The 22,355-nt window shown below is 35.8% G+C and overlaps 1 protein-coding gene and 1 pseudogene across 1 annotated transcript in view; one reads left to right on the forward strand and one right to left on the reverse strand.

Moving 5' to 3' along the window:
* GPR158 (G protein-coupled receptor 158) overlaps positions 1-22,355 on the forward strand; it is a 298,552-nt gene that overhangs the window by 116,088 nt on the left and 160,109 nt on the right. The window lies entirely within an intron of this gene.
* On the reverse strand, positions 11,215-12,527 carry LOC107033977 (coiled-coil domain-containing protein 91 pseudogene; annotated as a pseudogene).

Raw genomic sequence — 22,355 nt, forward strand, 5'->3', positions numbered from 1 at the left:
CATCAGCACTGTCCACACCCAGCCTTTTTGTGGGCCCTGCTGGGCTCAGTCTTTGGTGCAAATGTCCACTGAAGGCCCTTGGTGCCTGACATCGTATGTGCACACCTCTCTCCTCCATGCTTCTTGGCTGTCATTTAGTGCTCTGCATCCATGCTCCCCTGAAAGCTGCCAGGGAGTTAATGGAGCTATCTGCATGACTATATTCCCTGGATGATTCTATTTTCTTTCAATTGTCCCCCCTGAATTTTCCTATTCTCTGACTGCTTTATTCTTTGAAATTGTGATATATGATGGGTAGGTTATATGATTTTTGTGTTTCAAGTGAGTAGACAGAGGTTTCAAGCTTGCTCTTGAAAATCTTGGGGAGAAGGCCTTCATAGGTAAACCTGCTGCCTTTCTGAATATTCTTTTATGTCTAAGACACAAATGTATGCTGACAAGAGAAACCATCAAAGGCTAGTCATGTTGTTACTACAGATAATTGCTCAAAAATGATATTTTAGGAAGGAAGAAGGAAGGAAGGCCACATCCCATATTGCTCAAATATTGGATAAAATACAAGTTCATATTCTCATCAGTAAGTTAACATTTTGCATAAACAGATTATAACATTATGGCTAAGAAGCTACAAATAGTTAATGGGAGGTAAAGCGATTGGCCCCACTAAGCATTCCGTATTGCCAAGGAAGTAGAAAATGAGGGCTTACCATCCTTGGTGAAGCCAAAAGCAGATTGTTACTAGGATGCACAGATAATGAGTCTGTAATATCCTCCATCTTCTTTAATCCTATATGCATGTTCCCCTGTTGACAGGTAGGGCCCATATTTCAAGTTGTAGAACTGGAAGACTAGGATGTATTATGTAAAAGAAGAAGTTTTAATGTACAGGCCTCTTCAGATCACTTGATACTTGCTTTGAAGATTCATTCTAATCAGGCAGCTGTTTAATTTACAAAATGTTAAATTCTAGTTTAGAGCTTAAAAAAACCAATCAACCTGAATTCTGATATTTTTCATTATTTCACTGTTGAAAACTCAGTTTTAATTGTCCGTGAATAGGCATATTAATTTCCTGTTGCTGTAACAAGTTATACACAAAGACAGCGATGTATAAATTTATCTATCTTACCATTCTGGAGGTGAGAATTCTGAAATCAGTTTCTCTGGACTAAAGTCAAGATGTCAGGACACCTAGCTTTTTTCTGAAGGCCCTTGGAAAGATTCTGTTCCCTTTCATTTTCCAGCTTCTAGCAGTTACCTTCATTCCTTGACTTGTGGACCCTTCCTGGCATCATTCTGACCATTACTTCTGTTGTCATATTTTCTTCTCTGACTTTGACCCTTCTGTATCCCTCTTATAAGGACCTTTGTTATTATATTGGGCCCACATTCATAATCTAGACTAAATTCCCCATCTTAAGATCCTTAATCACATCTGCAAAATCCCTTTTGCTGTATGAACTAACATACTCTCAGGTTTCAGGAGACAGGACGTGGATGTCTTTGGGGATAGGCACTATTAGCTCATGGAAGGTACAGCTACTCCATTGTCCAGTGATATTTTCTGGTGAGGCTAAGGGAACACTTTTCTTGCTAACTTCATCTAGAAAATTTGCATGGTGGAATAGTAGCATAATAGCATGTAAATCTGTCTTGTAGTTTAATTCTTGTTGCAAAGATGACCCTGGATTAGGGCCAGGATCAGAAGTGAGGATGGTGGGGAAGGTGGGGAATGGAAGTTTTCCCATGTTCATACTCCAGGGACAGGTATTGACAGAGAAGTCAAACTTTCTCATTTCCTAAACGTTTTCTGAGAACTGGTTGCCCTGGAGAGAGGACAGCTGTCTCAGGATTAGACCTGAATGCCAAGAGTGATGTCAGTAGGTATCCTTTCCTTCACCTGTGCTAGGATTCATCTGCCTTTCTTTCCTTGTCCTCCTGTACTAGGCAAGAATATATGTTTTTATATATATGTGCTCATCATAGTATTTTTGTTTCCTGGACTTCGGCTTCTTTCATTCAATCATTTGTTCATTCATTCACTAATTCATTCAATAAATAATTGGTTGGCAGTTACTCCCAGTCCAGAAGATTATAGTTAAATGATATAAAACTAGCATTGTAAGACTTATAGTAGAATTACTATCAAAATGCTAAAAGAAAACAGTTGTCTCCAGGTGAGATGGAGAACCTTTCACAGAAGAGACTCTGAGCCTGAACAGGTGTTTGCTTTCAGAGCCAGGCTGGCCTGCTGCCTGTGCTCTCACTCTGAACCTCTCATAAGCACAGGATATACCTGTAAAGAGAAGGTATTCTTGGCATTCTGTTTAAAACTTTGTTTTCTTTGTTTCAAGCCGGGTAGCTAACATTTGAAATTAAAAGGTGACCCTTTTAAGAAGTCTCCATCTGAGGCAGGCGGAGGGAAGGAGGGTTAATCCAATCTGTGTGGCAGCTTCAGCAGAAGGCAGTGGGTGGCAGAGGTAATGAGTAAACAAGTTGCTTTTTGTATTAAACTGTCCTGGGGAGCTGGAGTGGAGGTGGCAGTGGCTGTCCTGGGACAAATGGTAAAACCTCGAAGTCAGCTCAGGAGTATGCGTGTGTTGTGGGGTGAGGGAGGTGCAGTTGGGGGTGGCTGGTGGGTTCAGCCTTCCAGAAATGGGCCAAATGATGTCAGATAATAAATGGGGAATGGGCAAAGGAGTAAAGGTAGCTACTCTCTCCTTGTATTTGAATTTCCATTTTTCCTTTGACTCGGGTGGGGACCTGCTTCCATTTAGGCCAACACCTTGGCCTGATACAGCAAAGCTGCCATACCAATAGTTTTTTGCTGTTGCTTTTTTTTTTTTAATAGTGGTTAAATAACCACTTCTCAGATATACCTACTTCACCCGCTTCCAGTCCCAGACCCTTAGTCTGAAACCCCTGGACATCCCCAACTAAAAGAAGACCTCTGGGCCTGCAGGGACCTCCAGGACCATGCTCTGGGACTGTGGCCAGCGTTTGTCCTGATTGATATCTATGTCATACTGTCATTACATATTTTAAACATCAGTATAGTGGAGCCCATAATGAAAGTTAAGTCATCAGCTTAATTAATGAAAAATGAACCCTGCGAGCTTCACAGAGAGCTCAGCAGTGTCCTACAACTGTGTGGGGCAGTCCTTGAATTTATTCTGATAAAAAAGCAAATTTTTGAGGTAGCAGTTAAAATCAGAGAAAGAAATTCATGCAAAATTCTAGGATATTAGTTGGCCTTCAGTTTTGCTTTAAAATGGTTTCTCAATTTCTTGAAACTTTTATAGAGTCTAAGCTTCTTTATATGTTTATGTTAATATAATTTTAATAAGTGTATAATATTAAGAATAAAAGGCAAATATGGCTTTGCTGATTGATTACTTCTGCCTTCCCAACCAACCGTCAGAGCATCCCTGAATATCAAAATTTCAAATTATACATCCTTGTAATACTACCCGCCATTAGAGATGCTTATCCCAGACTAAAGGCACAGGTTCTAGAGATTTCTCCTATTTCTAAAACTTGTGTCTCAAATGACATAAGCTCACAGTGTATTACAAGCCACTGAATTTTGTTTATTGTTATTTGATGTGTTTGATTCATGTTTCAGGTGTTTAAGGAAGCAGAACATGCATTGAACGACTCCTCTGTATATTACTTTCCTGATTCTTTGTGAAGTTTCTTGGTATTGAACATGGCCATTGTAAGAATATAAGAGAATTAAATATGTGCTCAAAGAAACAGATAAAAATATAAACCAGATGACATATATAGTGCTACAAAGAGATCTGGGTAGTTGTTTCTAAACTAACTCTCTGTAGCTTTGCTTGTGTTTCTGTCCGTCCTCAGTATTGCAATATTGCCATGATAGTACCTATTACACCTTCAATTAAATAACCTTGTTAAAATTCTGCGAGAACTGTAATGACCACAACCATCTACAATTTAGGGGAAATGAATTTCTGCTGTTGATTACTTTGTTCTTCAAGAAAATCCAATATTTTATTTAATAGTTAATTTTTATAGTACTTAAGCTTATTATTTAACATCTTTGTAGCACTTGGTATTTAAAAAGTGTCTTACAATGATTAATTACTTCCTGCACCTCACTTTTATAAGGTGGATTTAGCCGAATTAGAACTGTTGAATCCAGTGCAAAACTAAGGCCAGGTTTTCTGTTTTAAATCACTAAATGTTTCCATTACAAAATTTTATAATAAAAGTTGGGACTATAGCCTAAAAATGAAACATAAAATTCAGAGCTTTGAATGTCTGCCTCCTTGGGCACATTTACGCTTGCTGTATCATGTTGTGGGATTGGAAGAGGATCTTCCCTTCACTACTGAATCATAGAATCTTCTCCTGCAGGAAGGCTCAAAAGTGTTAAAGTGGTGATTTACCAATGTCGAGTAAATCTTTTCAGGTCTACAACATAACAAATTTTAATTCAGTAATAAATTGCTTCAAATCCCATGGTGACCTAGGCTCTGTCTAGGAATCTCTAGGTATATGTTTTCATGTAAATAGCTGAGTATTTCCTTCATTTTGTTTCCCTTTTTATAGGCCATTGTGAGATATTAAATATAGTTCTTTGTACTATACAATAGGACCTTGTTGTTTACCTGTTTTATATGTAGTTGACTCACTCATTCTTTAATATTATCTTCTCAATGCTTCATTCAAACTGTTGTTAAATACATTAAAGAAAGAGTGCTAAAAGCAGAGGCCTTGCCATTCACTACCACGAATTTCCCTCTATTAATCAGAGCCCCATTTAATGACTATTCAGTAATATCTTCAAGTCTTTCTTCCATTTCTCTGTGAATTTTAAAAATTTTAAATAAAATCATGGGAAATGCTTTGGTGAAGTCTTTATGTATGCCTTCTATGTATGCATCCCTTATTGGCCACCACAGACATCCTCAAAAAGGAAATGACGGTCCTTTAAACATTTAAAACTTAATCCTCATGCTTATTACTCCTTGTATTTCTTAAAGGGATGTTTCTTTTCTGAACTTTGTTTTATTGGATAATTTTTCCTTCTGTTTTAAAAAGTCTGTTTTCCTAAAGTCAAGGGTACATGTCAGTTTTAGCCTACATTCCCACTCATAGACATCAGGAATGCTAAGATTCCAGAGCTGCTTTCACTGTTTTTTTGTTGGTCAGATTAGGTTTAGAGTCTCAGGTAAGGCAAAGCACACTAAAGTTCTGTGACTTGAAAGTATGTGCAGGACTTTGAATGTCATGCCTTAGAGATTATTTAAAGGGGCCTGTTTTTATGATAGAGAAAGTTTATAACCAGTATTTTTACTCTTTACATAAAAATGTATATTCCTAAAGTACTTGGAAACATTTTTTATATTAAATATTTACTTAAGCTTTGTCCTATTAACAAAAAAAACTTTTTTGTGGTTCAATGATGAACTAAGAACATTTATGCATCTTGAATTTTTTTCTAGAATTAGATAAATTGTTTTAAAACATCTTGCATGTTTTTCAGCTGAGAATGGTAGCAATTATACCAATTAAAGTGATTTTCTTCGTGAGTGATAAACAATATTTTGTTTTCCCCATAATAAAAGAAAAGCTCAGTGTCATTTGAGAATATAACATTTAGTTTTGATTTAGCATTTAATAGGCAGTGTAGTTCCTGGCTTTTGGTTTAGCCCTGTGCCCTTTATTCTTTAGCTGATTTGCTAATTACTATTGAAAAACCCTCTAAAATTTCACTGGGAAAATGCAAATGTATATTCAGATTCTAAATACTTGAGAAGCAGCCAAGAACTGAGTGCATGCAAACACATTCTGAGTTTTACATAAGTTTTTTATATAATTACTTTAAACTTTCAGAGGCTTCCTCCTTCAATATCAGTATATAGATCCCTTCTCCATCAGCAAAAATGGAATGAACAAAATTTATTCTTTCAAATAAATCAAAATAATAAAAAAATAGAATTTATATGATAGGTGAAATAAGAGAAATTAAAGATTAAGGGTGGGAGGCAGAAGTGTGTAGCATAATATTAATTCTATAATTTGTATTGAAATAAAAAACATTGCATAAAAGTACAGAATCACAAGTATAAACATAATGAATTGTCACAAAACATTGTATGAAAGAACAGAATCCTAAGTATACAGAATAATGTATTGTCACAGAGGGAGCACACCTCTATAAGTACCACTCAGGTCAAGAGAAAAATCATCGCCAATACTCCAGAAGGCCTTCTAGTTCCCCATCCACTATCTCCTCCCAACTATTTCCACAAACTAACAAATATCCTGATTTCTAACACCAAATATTGCATTTTCCTGTTTTAAACATTATATAAATAGAATAATGCAGCATATGACTTACTTTGTTCAACATTGTTTGAGGGATTAAGAAATTCATCCAAGTTGTTGTATATCACTTAGTTTATTTTCATTGTATAGTATTCTATATATATATATAGAATAATATTAGATAAATATAATTTACTTCTCCATTCTACTTCAGATGCAGATTTGCCTTCTTAACAGTTCGGGATTACTGCAAACAGTACATCTATTTTTGCTTGTCTACCAGAGCATATTTCCATATCTTTTAGTTAATATATACCTAGGACTGAAATAGCTGAATAACAGGGTATGTTATGTTCAAATTTAGTAGGTAATGCCAAACTCATTTACAAAGAGATTGTGTTAATTTATATGGCTGTTCGTACTATATGAGGGTTCTATTTATTCCACATCCTCACTGACCCTTAAATTGTCAGTTGTTGGAGTTTCAGCCATTTTGATAGGTATGTATTGGTTATCTTAAATTTGCTTTTCTCTGATCACTAATGAAGTTGGAAACTTTTTATATGTTTATTAACCATTGTGACATTATTCTATTCAAACTTTTGCTCAGTTTTAAACTGGAATATTTATTTTTTTCTTATTGTTGTATAAGAGGTCTTTTACATTCAGGATTTGAATTCTATTTTATTATTTCTAGTTGTCTTTCCTCTTTGGTTCTTTCTGTCAATTCTCCTCACTACAATCAACTTTGTGTCTTAAATTCTCTTAGTCATCTTTTAGGGATGTTCCTAATGATACCTACATAGTTATATCAGTGATTTGAACAGTATATATTAATTTCAATTAACCCAAATTTTACCCTGGTTTCTATAACTGCTGACTCCTTTCTGCATCTTCAAGGTTTCATTTGAGATAATTTTCTTTCTGTCTAATAAACACTCCTTAGTATTTTATGTAGTATTGGTTTCTGGATGAAAAATGATTTCAGATTTTGGTTTTCTGAAAATATCCTTATTTCACTTTTTATTTTTGAAGAGTATTTTTCTTGGGTATACATTCTAGATTACCAGTCATTTTCTTTTGCACTTATATTAACCAATCAATTTATTTTAATAATAATAATAAATATATAATAACATATACAGTATTGAGTATATTCAAATTATATATAATATATATTTTAGCTATATATGAAACCAGCTTTAAATATTATCTTTGCATTTGATATGTTTAGGTGTTATTTTCCTTATATTAATCCAGTTTAGGGTTTGTAGTGCATCTTAAATGTGAACTTATCAATATTTTTTGGAAAATTTCCAGCCATTATCTTTTTGTTTTTTAACATTTTTTTTATTGAGTTATAGTCATTTTACAATGTGGTGTCAAATTTCAGTGTAGAGCACAATTTTTCAGTTATACTTGAACCAGCCATTATCTTTTAAAATGGTACTTTTGCTTCAGTGTCTCCCTCATCTCCCCTCTGGGGTCTCTAATGACATGTATGTTAGGTACTTCCTCTATATTCCCTATTTTTCTTGTGTTCTTTTCTATATTGTCCATTATTTTGTCTGTGTTTAATTCTAGACATTTTTTTAATGATCTAGCTTCTTGTTAAATAGTTCTTTCTTCATCTTTATATGATGGATATTTAATCTATTGACAATTCTTAATTAAACTTACTATGTTTCATTTATTGAAGTCAATTTGATTCTTTTTATTATTTGCCAATCTCTGCCAATATTATCAATCTTGTCTTTTATATTCTTGTACATATTAAGCATGTTACTGACTGAATGTGTGCCCCCCAGCGTTCATATGTTGAAGTCCTAACCTATGTGATATTTGTAGAGTGAGCCTTTAGGAGGTAATTAGGTTTAGATGAAGTCACCAGGGTAGTGCCCATTAGTAGGACTAGTGTCTTTATAAGAAGAGGAAGAAAGACCAGAACTCTCCTTCCCTCCCCACCATATGAGGACTCAGCAAGAAGGTGGCCATATGCAAGCCAGGAAGAGGACTTTCCCTTGGAACTGAATATACCAGCACCTTGATCTTGGGCTCCACAGCTTCCAGACTGTGAGACGTATCTGTATTTGAGTCATGCAGTTTATGTTATTTTGTTAAAGCTGCCCAGGATGACTAAGACAAAGCATTACCAAAAGCGTTTGAGTTTTATAGCTCACTTACCTACTTTACATTTATTTTTATTTCTATTGCCTGCATTTTCTCAGTTCTTAAGGAAACTTCTGACCTTTTGTATACTTAGTTATTCTTTTTTATAAGAGCTTATTGAAATATAATTCACACACTATAAAATTTACTCTTTTAAAGTGTACATTTCAGTGTTTTTTATTATATTCGGAGTTGTGCAATGATAACAGTTGTCTAACTTCAGAGCATATTTGTCACCTGCAGAAGAAACCTTGTACCCATTCTTACCTGTCCCCAGCACTTGGCAACCACTCTTCTACTTTCTATCTCAATGGATTTGCCTATTTGAACATTATGTATAAATGAATCATACCATATATGCTCTCTTGTGACTAGCTTCTTTAATTTTGCATATTTTACCCCAAATTTATTCATATTGTAGCATGTATCAGTACTTCATTCCTTTTTATTGCTGAATAATATTCTGTTATACGGATAGGGTACATTCTATTTATCAAAATCAACTAATGGAAATTTGAGTTGTGTCCATTTTGGGGCTGCTGTGAACATTTCTCTGCACAGTTTTGTATGGATAATTCTCTTGGGTATAAACCTAGCAATGGAATTGCTGGGTCATATGAGAACCATGTTTTACATTTAAAGGAACTGATAAACTGTTTTCCAGGGTGACTGTACTATTTACAGTCCCTCCATCAGTGTTTGAGGGCTCCAGTTTCTCTTCATCCTCACCAACACTTGTTATTGTTTACCTTTTTAATTTTAGTTGCCCTAGTCAGTGTGGTGCTACTTGGTTATTTTTCAAAAATTTTATTGATGTGCAAAATGCATACAAAATAGTAAACAAAATGACCATACTTGTTTAAAAAGCGCCCAGGAAAAGAAAATATTACTAGCAAAATGACCATTTTCACTCTCTTCTAATCCCACCCCGCTTAAAAAGTAATGACTATCCTGATTAAAAAAAAACATTAATTTTTCCTGTTATTCATTTTATTAAAATGTAAACATACAGCATAGTAATCTAATAGCCCTACTGTACAAATGCAATGTTTTATACTCATCACTAGATGTTTGCAAATTAAAAAAAAAATCACTGTTAGAAATCGGACTGCCTGCTTGTTTTTCTATTTTCCTTCTTCCCTTCTTGAGTATTTTATTCATATATATTATACTAATATTTTTCTATCAGTCCCATTATATTCCTTTCTATCTCTTTTCTTGCTTTAGTTGGCATTAATCTATTATTTCTTTTTATTAGTATTCCACTCTTTTCTGCAGCTGTTAGTTATATGCTGTTTTTCTATACTTTTAGTAGTTACTCTATGGATTATAACATACATCTTTACCTTATTACAAATATAAGTTATTCCTTTTACGTTTCCCAGACAAAAATAGGGTGTCAGCACCTTTTACAGCATTTACCCTTTCCCTTCCCTTTTGCCTTGAATTTTAAGTCACTATATATCTTAAAGCCCAGGAGAATTATTATTTACTATTACTACCTTGTACCATTTATATTAATTTAGACTTACCCATATATTTACTTTCCATTACTATTCATTATATCCTGTATTTTTGTGCTTCTGTCTGGCATACTTTTTCTTCTGCTTGAAAAATTTTTTAACATTTATTTTGTCATAGGTCTGGTAATAAGGAATTTTTTCAGGTTTAGTTTGACTTGAAATACCTTTATTTCAAATCTGAAGGGATATTTTCTCTTGGGAAATAATTCTAGGGTTTTCCCTTCTTTTAGCACTTTAATGATGTCATTCTATTATTTTCTTGTTTCTATTATTTCTTTTTTTTTCACTTTTGAAGCTTTTTATTACATGAGAAATCCCAGAAAAGTACAAAGCCCATGAAACTAGGAGCATTTCAGAAAACAAGACATTTGCATACATTTTTAATGACAGTATTTTACTTTTGATCTTCAAAAAAAAAACCTCATAATTTTACATTGAAGCATACTGCTCATGAATTAAGTACATTGTAAAATACTGGAGGATTTCCCATCTCTCATATTTGAACTTGAATTCCTACAAACAGGTATATTACACTCTCTTTTTAGAGATTAAGTTCATGGTATGATTCGTAAGAAAAATGATATTATTGATTCATAGTGACTTGAAGAATAGAAATAAGAAGTAAGCATAGAACACACATCTATGCCTTTCAGTGATATATCAGATCAAAGTTGAATTAATTAATCTTTAGTGTTTTTAATTATTATCAATGAAAATACATAGATCCCACTGCAGAAGAGAGGTCTCGTAATATGAGAATGCTTTGCTCTTATATCAGTGTTTTATATTTAAGTTACATAGATAAATAGGTGATGTTGAAAACCATGCTGTTTCTATCCTCAAAATCAAATAAATGTAAGATTACATTCTAGAATCTTATCAAGAGTCACTGTGAAACAATACGTAAAGATACTTACTACTTTTGCCAAATACAATGTAACAGGCCACCAGAGGCCATAACGTGTACTTTTAACTTTTGGTAACGTGGCAATTTTCAGTGGTTTTAGGGTCCCTTCTTACTTTCTGTTGCTGCTATTACTACTACTAATAAAATGATAGTAAAGGTAAAGAGAAGGAGAAAAACAAAAGAAAATAAATTAAATCTCTTGTAGTTTTTCTAAATATTGTTTTGGTTCATCGTTCGAATGGAAATCAATTTTCCAAGGTATTTCAGGGGTCTCATGATTTACCGTTGCCAGTGCGCTAGCTCGTCGTGCTCCCCTTACTCCATGTCAGCTGGTTCTGTGGCTATCAGGGCCCTTAACTGTTTCTGAGCGCAGGAGAGGAACAGTCGCAAGCTGGACAGACTTCTTTGGCGGATGACTTAATCAAGCCTTTTCTGCTCCTTGACATACTCTATCAGTTCCTCTCTTGTTCTCTTCACGGCCTCTTCCACAGCCTTTTCACTACGTTTCTGCTCTTCTATTATTGCTGCCTTAACAGTTTCCTGACTAATTTTTCTTTGTTCTTGTATAGCTTTTTGAATCTCCTGAGATACTTTCTCTCGATCTTTTGTGTGCTCAGTCTTCCATAACTCCCTTTCTTCAGCGTGAGCTTTTCCCAAATGTTTCCTTTCCTCTTCTATGGCTTTTAAAGCTGCTTCTGTCATTTCTTCTTTCTCAAGCTTGGCAGCAGATACTAATGCTTCTTTATTTCTTTGTCTGTCTTCCTTCAAACATTTTTCCAATGTTTCCTTCTGTTCTTCAGGTTGCTGAATCAAAGCTTCCCTTATTTTTTTCTTTTAACAGTTCCTTCTCTGTATCTAGCATTTCAAGCAGCCGCTGATGCTGAGTATTTAACAACTCCTCACACTTGTGTGCTTGTTTCTCAGTTGCAGAAATGTACTGTTTTTCAATTGCTTCTACTTGTTGCTTAACTGAAGACTGCAGTAGTGCCTTATATTAATCCACAATGATGCTGAGGGCTCATGACCAGCTTCCCTCATGTCTTCTAATTCTTGTTTATGTTTTTCCTGAAGTTCTTTGTATCTATCTTGAAAAGAAATGGCCTCTTGCTCTTTTTCTTTAAGGGAATCTTTTTCTGAGACACTATGTTTTTCCATCAATGATTCCACATCCTCTTTAATTCTCTGTTTTTCTTCTTCAGAAACTTTTGAGTTTCATCTCCAGACTTGCAATTTTCTGCTGAAGCTGTATGTTTGATACGTTGGCTCCAGGATCCTCAGAATCACCCACAGGAGCAATTGTTCCATTACTTTTCTCCTCAGTTAAACCCAGTGGAAAAAATGAGATATCCAGATGAGTGTGTGTTGATTGCTGAATCTGTGCTTTAAGAACCGTCTGACTGACAATGCTGTTGTCTGTATGTGTATTCTCTGGCGAGGAAATGATGGGCTCAGAAGAGAGGAGCCAACAGAAGGAGAAGTGTGGTCATGGTCCAGTACAATTTCAGGAGAAGCTGGGGGCAAGATGGACTCCAGCTACTTTATTCCACTTTGGCATCAGTGGCAACGTCAGCGAAGCTCTACCATAAATTCTGGAAGGCAGTTTACAATGGAAATTGCATTTTTCCCAGTAGGAAAAGCAGCCCAAGGAATAGCTGGAGATGTAGTTTGGGTTTCACCATTCCCACCAAAAATCTCAGCTGCCTCAAAACCACCAAAATCATCATCGTCCATTCTTCAAGGGCACCTGCGCCCCGCGCTTGCCGCCGCCGGCCCCGCCCCCGCCCCGCCCCGCCCCGCCCCGCCCCGCCCCGCCCCGCCCCGCCCCGCCGCCCCTGCCCCGCCCCGCCCCGCCCCGCCCCGCCGCCCCTGCCCCGCCCCGCCCCGCCCCGTCGTCCCTGCCCCCGCCGCCGCTCGCCCGCGCGGCCAGGTGAGCCGCCCCAGCACTCGGCCCCGCACACGAGCGCCCAGGGCGCGACCCCAGGACCCGGGGGAACCGCCGCCCCAGTCACCCGAGCCGGGGCAGCCCTCGCACCTCTTGTTTCTCTTATTTCTGTTTTGAAGACAGTTCTCAAACTTGTTGCTACTCATTTGTTAAGTATGATCTTTTTTCCTCTGGCTACTTTAAGATTTGTGTGTGTGTTTGGTTTTCCAGTTAGACTATGATCTTTATCCACTTTGGGGTATATAGCACTTCTTGAATTGGTAGCTAGATATATTTAGTCTAATGTTGCTTCTATCTTCTCCCTTTATGTGACTCCAAATACATGTATATTAGATCCCTATTCTATATTTGTATGTACTTTATGTTCTTTTGAATAGTTTTATTCAATTTAGTTTTCCAGCTTCAGACTGGGTATTTTCTGCTAACCTGTCTTCTAGTTGGCTTCTCCTTTCTTCTCTGGTACCCAATCTTGGTTTTGTCAGTTTCAGAATATCTATTTTATTTTTTTTCTAAAAATTAGGTTCCAGTGTTTCTAAAAATAGTCCTCTACTTTCTTGGACATGTTGATTATCGCTATTTAAAAATTGCTGTCAGTAGTTTGAGCACCTGGTCATTCGTGGATCTGTTTATATTGTCTGTTTATTTCTTGTTATTTGGTCATTTAAGAGTGATTGCCAGACATTGTGTTGTTATAGCACATTACCTTCTTCCATAGAGGCTTTACCCTGTCCCTGATAAGTAACTAGATAGAGACAGATCACCTTAATCTAACCAGTACTTGATCTTTCCCGAAGATAGACAGACTTCAGTGAAACACTCAAACTACTCCTTATTTACTGCTACATGTATAACATTCTAGGGGGCTCACTGAGATATTTACTAGGGCCCTGCATCCTTGAAAGATCCTAAACTCCAATTAGGAATTTAACATTGTGATCCTGCCAAAAACTCAACTCTGTTTCTCTTCAGCATCTGCTTTGTTTCTTTGATTTTCACTCTAGACAGCTGAAAAATTCAACAGAAATGTTTGAGTCTCAGTCTTATTTCTTTGCTTTTTCATTCCCTCTAGGATTTTGTCCTTGAGGCTTGAGTATACTTGCAGCCCTCATATTGATTTTTTTTCCTCCTGAGGACTGTAAGATTACTAAAACTTTGCTGGCTTCTCTACTTACCATCTACCTGTCTGGATTCTGAGTCTTCCCCCAATGCCTCATATCATAAAATACTCAGTTTGATGTATAAATAAGGAATATAGAATATCTGTAGATTTTCCTTATTTCTGTGATCTTGGCCTCTTGATTTGGGCTCCATTGTCAGCTTTCTGATGCCTCCACATAGGTAGGTAGGTTAATTCATTCATTTGTTTGTTCCTTTATTCTTTCCTTCCATTTTATCCGGATGTTCTAAATGGTTTTGGTGGGAATGTCATCCCACTATAAAATAATGTATCACAGCCAGAAACTATAGTCAGTTCCTTCCTTCTCTTATTTCAGTAATATTTATTGAGTACCTACTATATTCCAGGCACTGTGCTAGGAATTGGAGCTATTGCTGTGAAGAAGATTGTACCCAATGTCCAGGTTAAAAAATAGATTGTTACCAGTACCTCAGAAGTCCCCTGTATGCTCCTCTGTCATTCTATACCCATCTGCCCCACCAAAAGGTAACCATTATCCTGAAGTTTATGTTATCACTTCTATTCTTTATCATTTCACTTATGTATATGTGCTTAAACAATACTTTATTAAAATTTTACAAGTTTTTGAATTTTATAAAATTGAAATTATATATTCTTTCATTGATTTCTTAGTATAGCAATTTGTATTTTGCAAACAGTTGACTACTCAGAAACATACATGAGGCCCTTTAGCTATGAACAAGGTAGCAACTTTGATTTTGCTTTTTTGCTTATGGGTTGTATGCTCTTTGAGAATTAGACCGTAACTTTGTTTCACTTTGTTGCTGCACCAAAGAGCATACAAAGGAGCTCAGGAAACAAGAGCTAAATTAAGTCAAAAATAAGACAGAAGTCCCACTGCTTATGATCTGTGATCACAGGAAGCACAAGGAGTCAAAGGTAGAGCAGAGATGTGTCATAGTGAGTTTGTGTTTTAGTGGAGGGCATTGTTCTATTTTTAAAAGTGTTGAGCTATTAAGAACTTATCTTTATCAAGCCTTTGGGGCTTTTTTGCTGTAAGAAGGTTTAGAAAATTGGCTTGCTCACTCAATGAGATACAATCGTAATATTTTCCTGAGTCAGTTTCAACCCCCACAAAGCATCTTGCTGTGGGTCAGTGTGAAGTTAGACTTGTAATGCGTCTACACCAGATGCTGCATTGCCATTCTTTAGCCCTGTATTGTGAGATTTGGCCACTGCATATAACAAAAACACTTCAAAAATTAATAATAGAAAATAATTTATTTTTTAATTTTAACTATTTCAGAAAAGAAACATCCCTTCACATGCACACCCCCCACCCCCAAGGCCATCAAGCTTTTTAAACCAGGTTCTCTGGCAGCTAATGAATAATAGAGACAAATGTAGTTCTTTTCCTCCCTGGTGAAATGCTGCATTATTTGTTATTCATGAGTTCTTGTTTTCCTGGAAGATGGTTTGATGAAATATGTGGGTGATGTATACCCTATCATTGCCTGGAGGCCTTTTAGATTTCCCCTCTTTGTTTCCTTTTGTTTTAATAAACTTTGCTGATAGTCATGGAGAAGTATCACCGGATGTTTTAATACCAGCTTTCCCCAAACCTACTCCCAAATGACTAGATTCAGCATTTTACAGCATTTCTTCACAAGTTACATTAAAGGAGTAAAATGAAAATAAAAGCTGCTGGCTTTTTAAAATAACCTATAAGACCCAGTTACTACTTCATTTTGCCAGGTCAAGCCTTTCGTCTGTCCTTATGCCTCTGTGGTGTTGCCATCAGAACAAGGCTTGAATAAGGCTCAGCAAATTCTTTATAGCAGGAAACCCTCTCCGGAATTAAATAAGTCTTCTGTCAAAGAAGAATAGAACTGTGCTTTTGCCACCAAAGAGAAAGAAATGACAATTTAGACTGTCGTGGACTCCCTAGTTTCCACTGCTGTGCTTGGTGAGTGTAGTTTAGGGGATAAGCACCTGTGCACTGGCCTCAGGATTCTCCTTGGACCTGGAGGGCTTCTGTTTTCAGAAATTCAGGTAGGGAAGAGATACTCTATTGATATGCTGTGAAATGAAGTTTCATTTTCTAAAATCTGAGCTGAGGACTCTGCTTTGGGAAGGGAGGGGCTTATTTTTTAAATTTGTAACAGGCATGGGAATTAACTGCATTTCTTAAAATACGTATCATATGTGCATTTTAAAATTAATAACTTTCACATACATGAAGCTTAATGATCCAGCAAGCTAATCCATTTGGAATATTGCTTGAAACCAAGAAGAATGAAAAAATAAAGTTCTTGGAACAATCAAAATAGATTCCCAAGTGAGTAGACGGTAGTATCTGCTCCTGTTTATGGGATGTTACTATGCACTTATATTTCATGGAAACTTGTTATTCTCCTGGGGTTGAATCCTGGCTCTGCTCCTTAAAGCTTTGGGCAAGTTACCTTAGCAGTCTGTGCCTTAATTTTCTCATCTTTAAGATGGAGATAATAATAGAATTGATGTAGGGTTAAATGTGTTAATGCTAATGCACTGCTTAGAACAGGACCTGACATATACCAAACACTGAGTAAATGTGAACCATTTACTATTATGTTATTTACTCTTACTTTGTTACATATTATCTCATGTACTCTAGCTTTGTATGTTTGCTGATCTAGTTTCCTTGTATACAGGCAATTATAACTGTAATATAGCAGGGAAAAGACACTTCGAGAAATAAGTCTGTATTTTACAACTAAAGTATGACAACAGAATTAAAAAGAAAGAAGAAAACATATAAAAACTAAGCCAAAGAACTCAAAAAGTCCAGCAGTCTGGGCTATTTGGTGCATGAGAAAATAGCTATAAACTATCAATAGCTCCAGAGGGCATTAGTGTATTTCAGCACAGTTCAGTAATGATTCTGACTCCTGAAGAAAATGTTAAATTTTGTTCATGGTGTTCAGTCCAGAGAAGCCAGAAAACATTTCACATTTTAGGAGGATTCTAAAACAAAGTTAAAGAAAAAAAAGAAAAGAAAAGAAAAGAAAAGAAAGAAAGGTGTTTAAAAGGTTTGTAGAGGATTTTGAATTGTGAATTTTATTGTATTTGCATATTTGTCTTCTTTCAGTCTAAATTAGTTTTTCTTCAGAATGACATGCAAATGTGATCCGTAGGCACAAGCATTGTTTGCATTAAATGCCAAACAAGACTTCCCCTGTACATATTTGATTTTGGCCTTCATTTTAGCCATTTCATTGCTCTATAGTATCTCCATACAAAATCTTCATAGTTCAGGCTAGCCAGGTTTTGCCCTGCATTCTGTTTACCAGGAGTTAAGAAGGATCGTATGTCATGCCAATTATGTGTTGCAATATAACCTGTATATAACTTTGGTTTTTTTTCTTTACATAACTATTGTTGAGGAAGAAAGACTATTTTGCTCTAAACTCCTTTTTTATTTTTAATCGTGATAAAAAATACGTAACACAAAATTTACCATATTAACCATTTTTAAATGTACTGTTCAGTAGTATACATTACTTTCACATTGTTGTGGAACAGATCTCTAGAACTTTCTCATCTTACAAATTGAAACTCTGTGCCCATTAGACAACTTCTCATTTCCCACTGCCCCTAGTCCCTTGCAACCACCATGCCACTTTATTTTTCCATGAGTTTAATTACTTTAGATACCATAGATTAGTGGAATAATGCAGTGTTTGTGATGTTTGTAACTGGCTTATTTCATTGAGAATAAAGTGCTCAGGGTCCATCCATGTTGTAGTATGTGACAGGATTGTCATCTTTTTTAAGGCTGAGTAATAATTCCATTGCATATGCATATCCACATATTCTTTACTTACCCATTGGTGAACATTTGAGTTTCTTCCCCTTCTTGGCTATTATGAATAATGCTGCAGTGAACATGGGTGTGTAAATATCTTTTCAAGACCCTGCTTTCAGTTCTTTTGGATATATACCCAGAAGTGGGATTATTGGATCACATGGCAATTTTTTTTTTTTTTGGCTGTTAAGTTCTGTATATCAGCCCCTTATTGGATATATGATTTGCAAATATCTTCTCCCATTAAGTAGGTTGCCTTTTCATTTTGATGATGGTTTCATTTTCTGTTCAAAAGCCTTTTAGTTTCATGTAGTCTCATTTGTTTATTTTCGTTTTTGTTTCCCTTGCCTTTGGAGTTGGATCCACAAAAATATCATAGATGTCAAAGAGCTTACCACCTATGTTTTCTTTTAGGAATATATAATGGCCTACTTTAAATTGATAACAACTTAAATTTGAATACATTCCAAAATTCTCCATTTTTACTCCCTTCCACCCCATGTTTTGTGTTTTTGATACCACATTTCACATCTATTTTTATATATTCCTAACAGATTATTGTATTTTTAGTTAATTTTGCTGCCTTTGCCTTTTAACCTTCATAGTAACTTTATGAGTGATTAATCCACTAACTTTACTATGTTTATGTTTTTCAGTGAGATTTTTTTACTTTTGTGTGTTTTTTTGTTATTAATTAGTATCATTTCATTTCATCGTAAAGGTCCCTTTAAGATTTTCTGTAAAGCCAGTTTAGTAGTAATGTACTCCTTTAGCTTTGATTGTCTGGAAAACAATCTCTCCTTTAGTTCTTTCTGGGTGGATATTCTTGGTTGTAAGTTTTTTCCTTTCAGCACGTTGACTACGTCATACACTTCCTTCTGGCCTGCAAAGTTTTTGCCAAGAAGTCTGCTGATAGCCTTATGGGGCTTCCTTTGTGTGTAATGGTTTTTCTTTTGCTGCTTTTAAGAGTCTCACTTTAACTTTTGAGATCATGTGTCTTGGTGTGGATTTCTTTGGATTTATCTTGTTTGGAACTTCCTAGGCTTCCTGGACCTGGATGTCTGTTTCCTTCCCCAGGTTAGGGGAATTTTCAGACATTATTTATACAAATAATTTTTTTGCCCCTTTTTCTCTTCTCCTTTTGGGACCCTTAAAATGTGAATGTTATTCTGTTTGATGTTATCGCATAGGTACCTTGTGTCATCTTCATTTTCTTAAGTTCTTTTTTCATCTTGCTGATCTGAGTGAGTTTCATTGCTTTGTCTTGTAGCTTGCTCTTTTCTTTTACATCATCCAGTCTGCTGTTTAACTACTCAAGTGTCTTTTTCAGTTCAATTATTGTATTCTTCAGCTCTGTGATTTCTGTTTGGTATTTTCTTACGTTTTCTATTTCTTTGTTGAAATTTTCACAGTGGTTATTCATTCTTCTCCTGAGTTTGATGAGCATCTTTATGACCATTACTTTTAATTCTTTATCAAGTAGATTACTTATCTCGATATCATTATGGCCTTTTTATGAGGTTTTGTCTTGTTCTTTGTTTGGAACATATTTCTCTGGTTCCTCATTTTGCTTGATACTCTGTTTTTAGTATGTGTTAGGCAAAACAGCTACCTCTCTCAGTCTTGAAGGAGTAGCCTTAAGTAAATGATGAACCTTCTCATTCAGTCTTGCCTTAGTTTTTGGTTGTGTCTCAAACCTTTGTGATTATCTAAGCCACCTAATTTAGTCTTGATATATCCCCATTGTTGGAGATGTGCCAATACCTGGCAGTGTTGCTTTGGGAAGAATCTCAATTAGCACCTAGATCCAGGCTGACTGAAAGTTAGACCCTCAGGCAGCAGATTTTAAAGGATGAAGATATATACAGTCCCACGGGGCCACAACTGTAATCCCTGCTGGCCTCTAGTCCTAGAGATCTGGAGGAGTGCTGCCTATGCTAGCAGGGTAGATAGAGAATGAAATTATTATGTCCACCAGTGTCTACCCCTCTAGCAGATGCTTTTAGATTAGCAAAGAGTGTCCTTCACAAGTAGCATAGGTGATTTTCAAACTGCTATTTTCTCTCTGGGTCTCAGGATGAGTGAGAGTGCACATGCGCCCTTTAAAAGGGGAATCTGAGTTTCCCGTAGCACTTTATTTTTCTAAGCCAGATGTTTTTTGGGCTCATCTTCCTGTTGCAGATCCCAGGGGTTGGGGTGCTTGATGTGGGGCACTAACCCCTTGCTCCTCCAGAAGAAGTGCCAGACTGGTGAGATTCCTCCCTATTGTGTGTCATCACTCCAGGAGTGGGGCTTTTGTTAAGATTGTCTCTCTCCCTTTCCTACCCATCTCAGTGTGGTCCTTTTATTCTTTGTTGTGGAGAAACAGGTCATCTCGTTTTCAGATCTTCACAAAGAAATGATTCAGCTGTAGCTGTAGATTTGGTGTATCTGTGGGAGAAAGTGAGATCAGGGTCTTCCTATGTTGCCATTTTGGACCCCCCCCCCCGATGTCATTACTTTTGTTTGTCTTCTCTAATATCTTTCAGCAATGTTTCCTGGTTTTTAGTTTATAAGTCTTTCACATCCTTGGTTTAAATTTGTTTCAAAGTATTTCATTCTTTTCGAAGCTATTATAAATGAGATTTTTTAAAAAAAATCCTTCTGGATTGTTCATTGTTAGCATTTAACAATCAACCAACTTTATATTTTGATTTCATATCCTGGAACTTAGCTAAATATGTTTATTAGTTACAAAAGCTTATTTTTGGCAGGGGATGGGGATCTTTAGGGTTTTCTACATATGAGGTCATGTTATCTGCAAACAGAGGTAATTGAACTTCTTCATTTTCTTTTTGGCTGTCTTTTATTTTTCTTGCCTAATTGCTCTTGCTAGGACTTCTAATACTGTGCTGAACAGAAGAGGTAACAGTGGGCATCCTTTCCTTGTTTCAGCTTTTCACATTCATTGAATGTGATGTTAGTTACAGGCTTTTCATATATGACTATTATTATGTTGAGATAGTTTTCTTCTATTCCTAGTTTGTTGAAGTTTTTATCATGAAAATGTGTTGAATTTTATCAAATGCTTTTTCTGCTTTAATTGAAATGATCATGTAGTTTTTGTCCTTCATTCTGTGAATGCAGTGTATTACATTGATTTTTGTAAGAGAACCTTCTCATATCCCAAGAATAAATCCCACTTTGTCATGGTATATATCCTTTTAATGTGATGTTGAATATGGTTTGCTAGCATTTTGTTAAAATTTTTCACAACAATATTAATCAGGATTATTGGTTTGCAATTTTCTTTTCTTGTATTATCTTTGGCTGTCTTTGATATCAGAGTAATGCTGACCTCATAAAATGAGTTAGGAAGTGTTCTCTCTTCAATTTTTGGAACAGTTTGAGAAATATTGATGTTAATTCGTCTTTAAATGTTTGGTAGGCTTGTCCTATGAGGCTGTCTTGTCCAGTGAGGCTGGGGCTTTTCTCTGTTAGGAAGTTTTTGATTACTGATTCAGTCTCCTTATTAGTATAAAGTTTGCTTAGGTTTTTCATTTCTTCATGACTCAGATTTGGTAGGTTGTTTACTTCCTAGCAATCTATCCATTTTGCTCTATATTCTTAACCACCATCTCTTCCCATCTGGATGTGGATTACTCTTAGGAACCTAACTTTGATTATGTGTTCTCTAGAGCTCTCTTTAGGAAATCTCTGCTGATGGCTTGGTAAGGTTCATCAAAGAAGGCATGCAATCTTGTGAGCACCCACCTCACTCACAAGGGGGCTATAACTCTTAATATAAGAAACTTAATGTTTATCAAAGGCCATCATGGAAGAGCTACCCTTATGGAACAAGAAGGGCTGCTTTTTCAATTTCTACCCTCTTGGACTTCTATAAAGTTAAAGTAGAAAAATTTAGACTTGAATATATAAAATAAATATCTTTAATATCTAAAATGATGATCTTAAATGAATGTTAGAGTAAAAGTCTGAAGTTTCTCCTATATTTAATGAAGATTTATGCTTATATTCTAAATTCCTAAGGAGAAAACATTATAAAAAGCAGATATTCAGTCCAAATACAATAAATAAAGGTTGAGTAGTCACTATACTTATGGAGATTTAAAAAAAAAAACAAACTAGCTTGACTAATAAACCAATTGCCTCATTTTAAAAAGGTAAAAGTTTGGTTGGAGGTGGCCAAATTGGAGTAGCTATAGAATGGTGGTGGTGGATGGAGCATGAAAGTATGGCAAGTTGAGTGAAAAATTACAATCATTAAGAGAAAAATAAGCCAAGATCACTTGTAACACTCCAAGACAAGTGTATGTAAGCAGCAGCACATTTAGTTCCACACAGGCCCCACAGTCTTGGAGTGTATGCTTCAGAGTGATATTCTTTTATTGAATTTAACTGGTTGTGCATTTAAAAAATTTTCTTTGAGAATATAAGATAATTTAAGACTAAAACAGTTTGAGGTAACTAATAATTCATATTGCAGTATTTCCCATAATTATGAAGCATTTTTTTAAGTTCAGGGGACT

Source organism: Vicugna pacos, chromosome 35, assembly GCF_048564905.1.
Source record: "Vicugna pacos chromosome 35, VicPac4, whole genome shotgun sequence".
Classification (NCBI taxonomy): Eukaryota; Metazoa; Chordata; class Mammalia; order Artiodactyla; family Camelidae; genus Vicugna; species Vicugna pacos.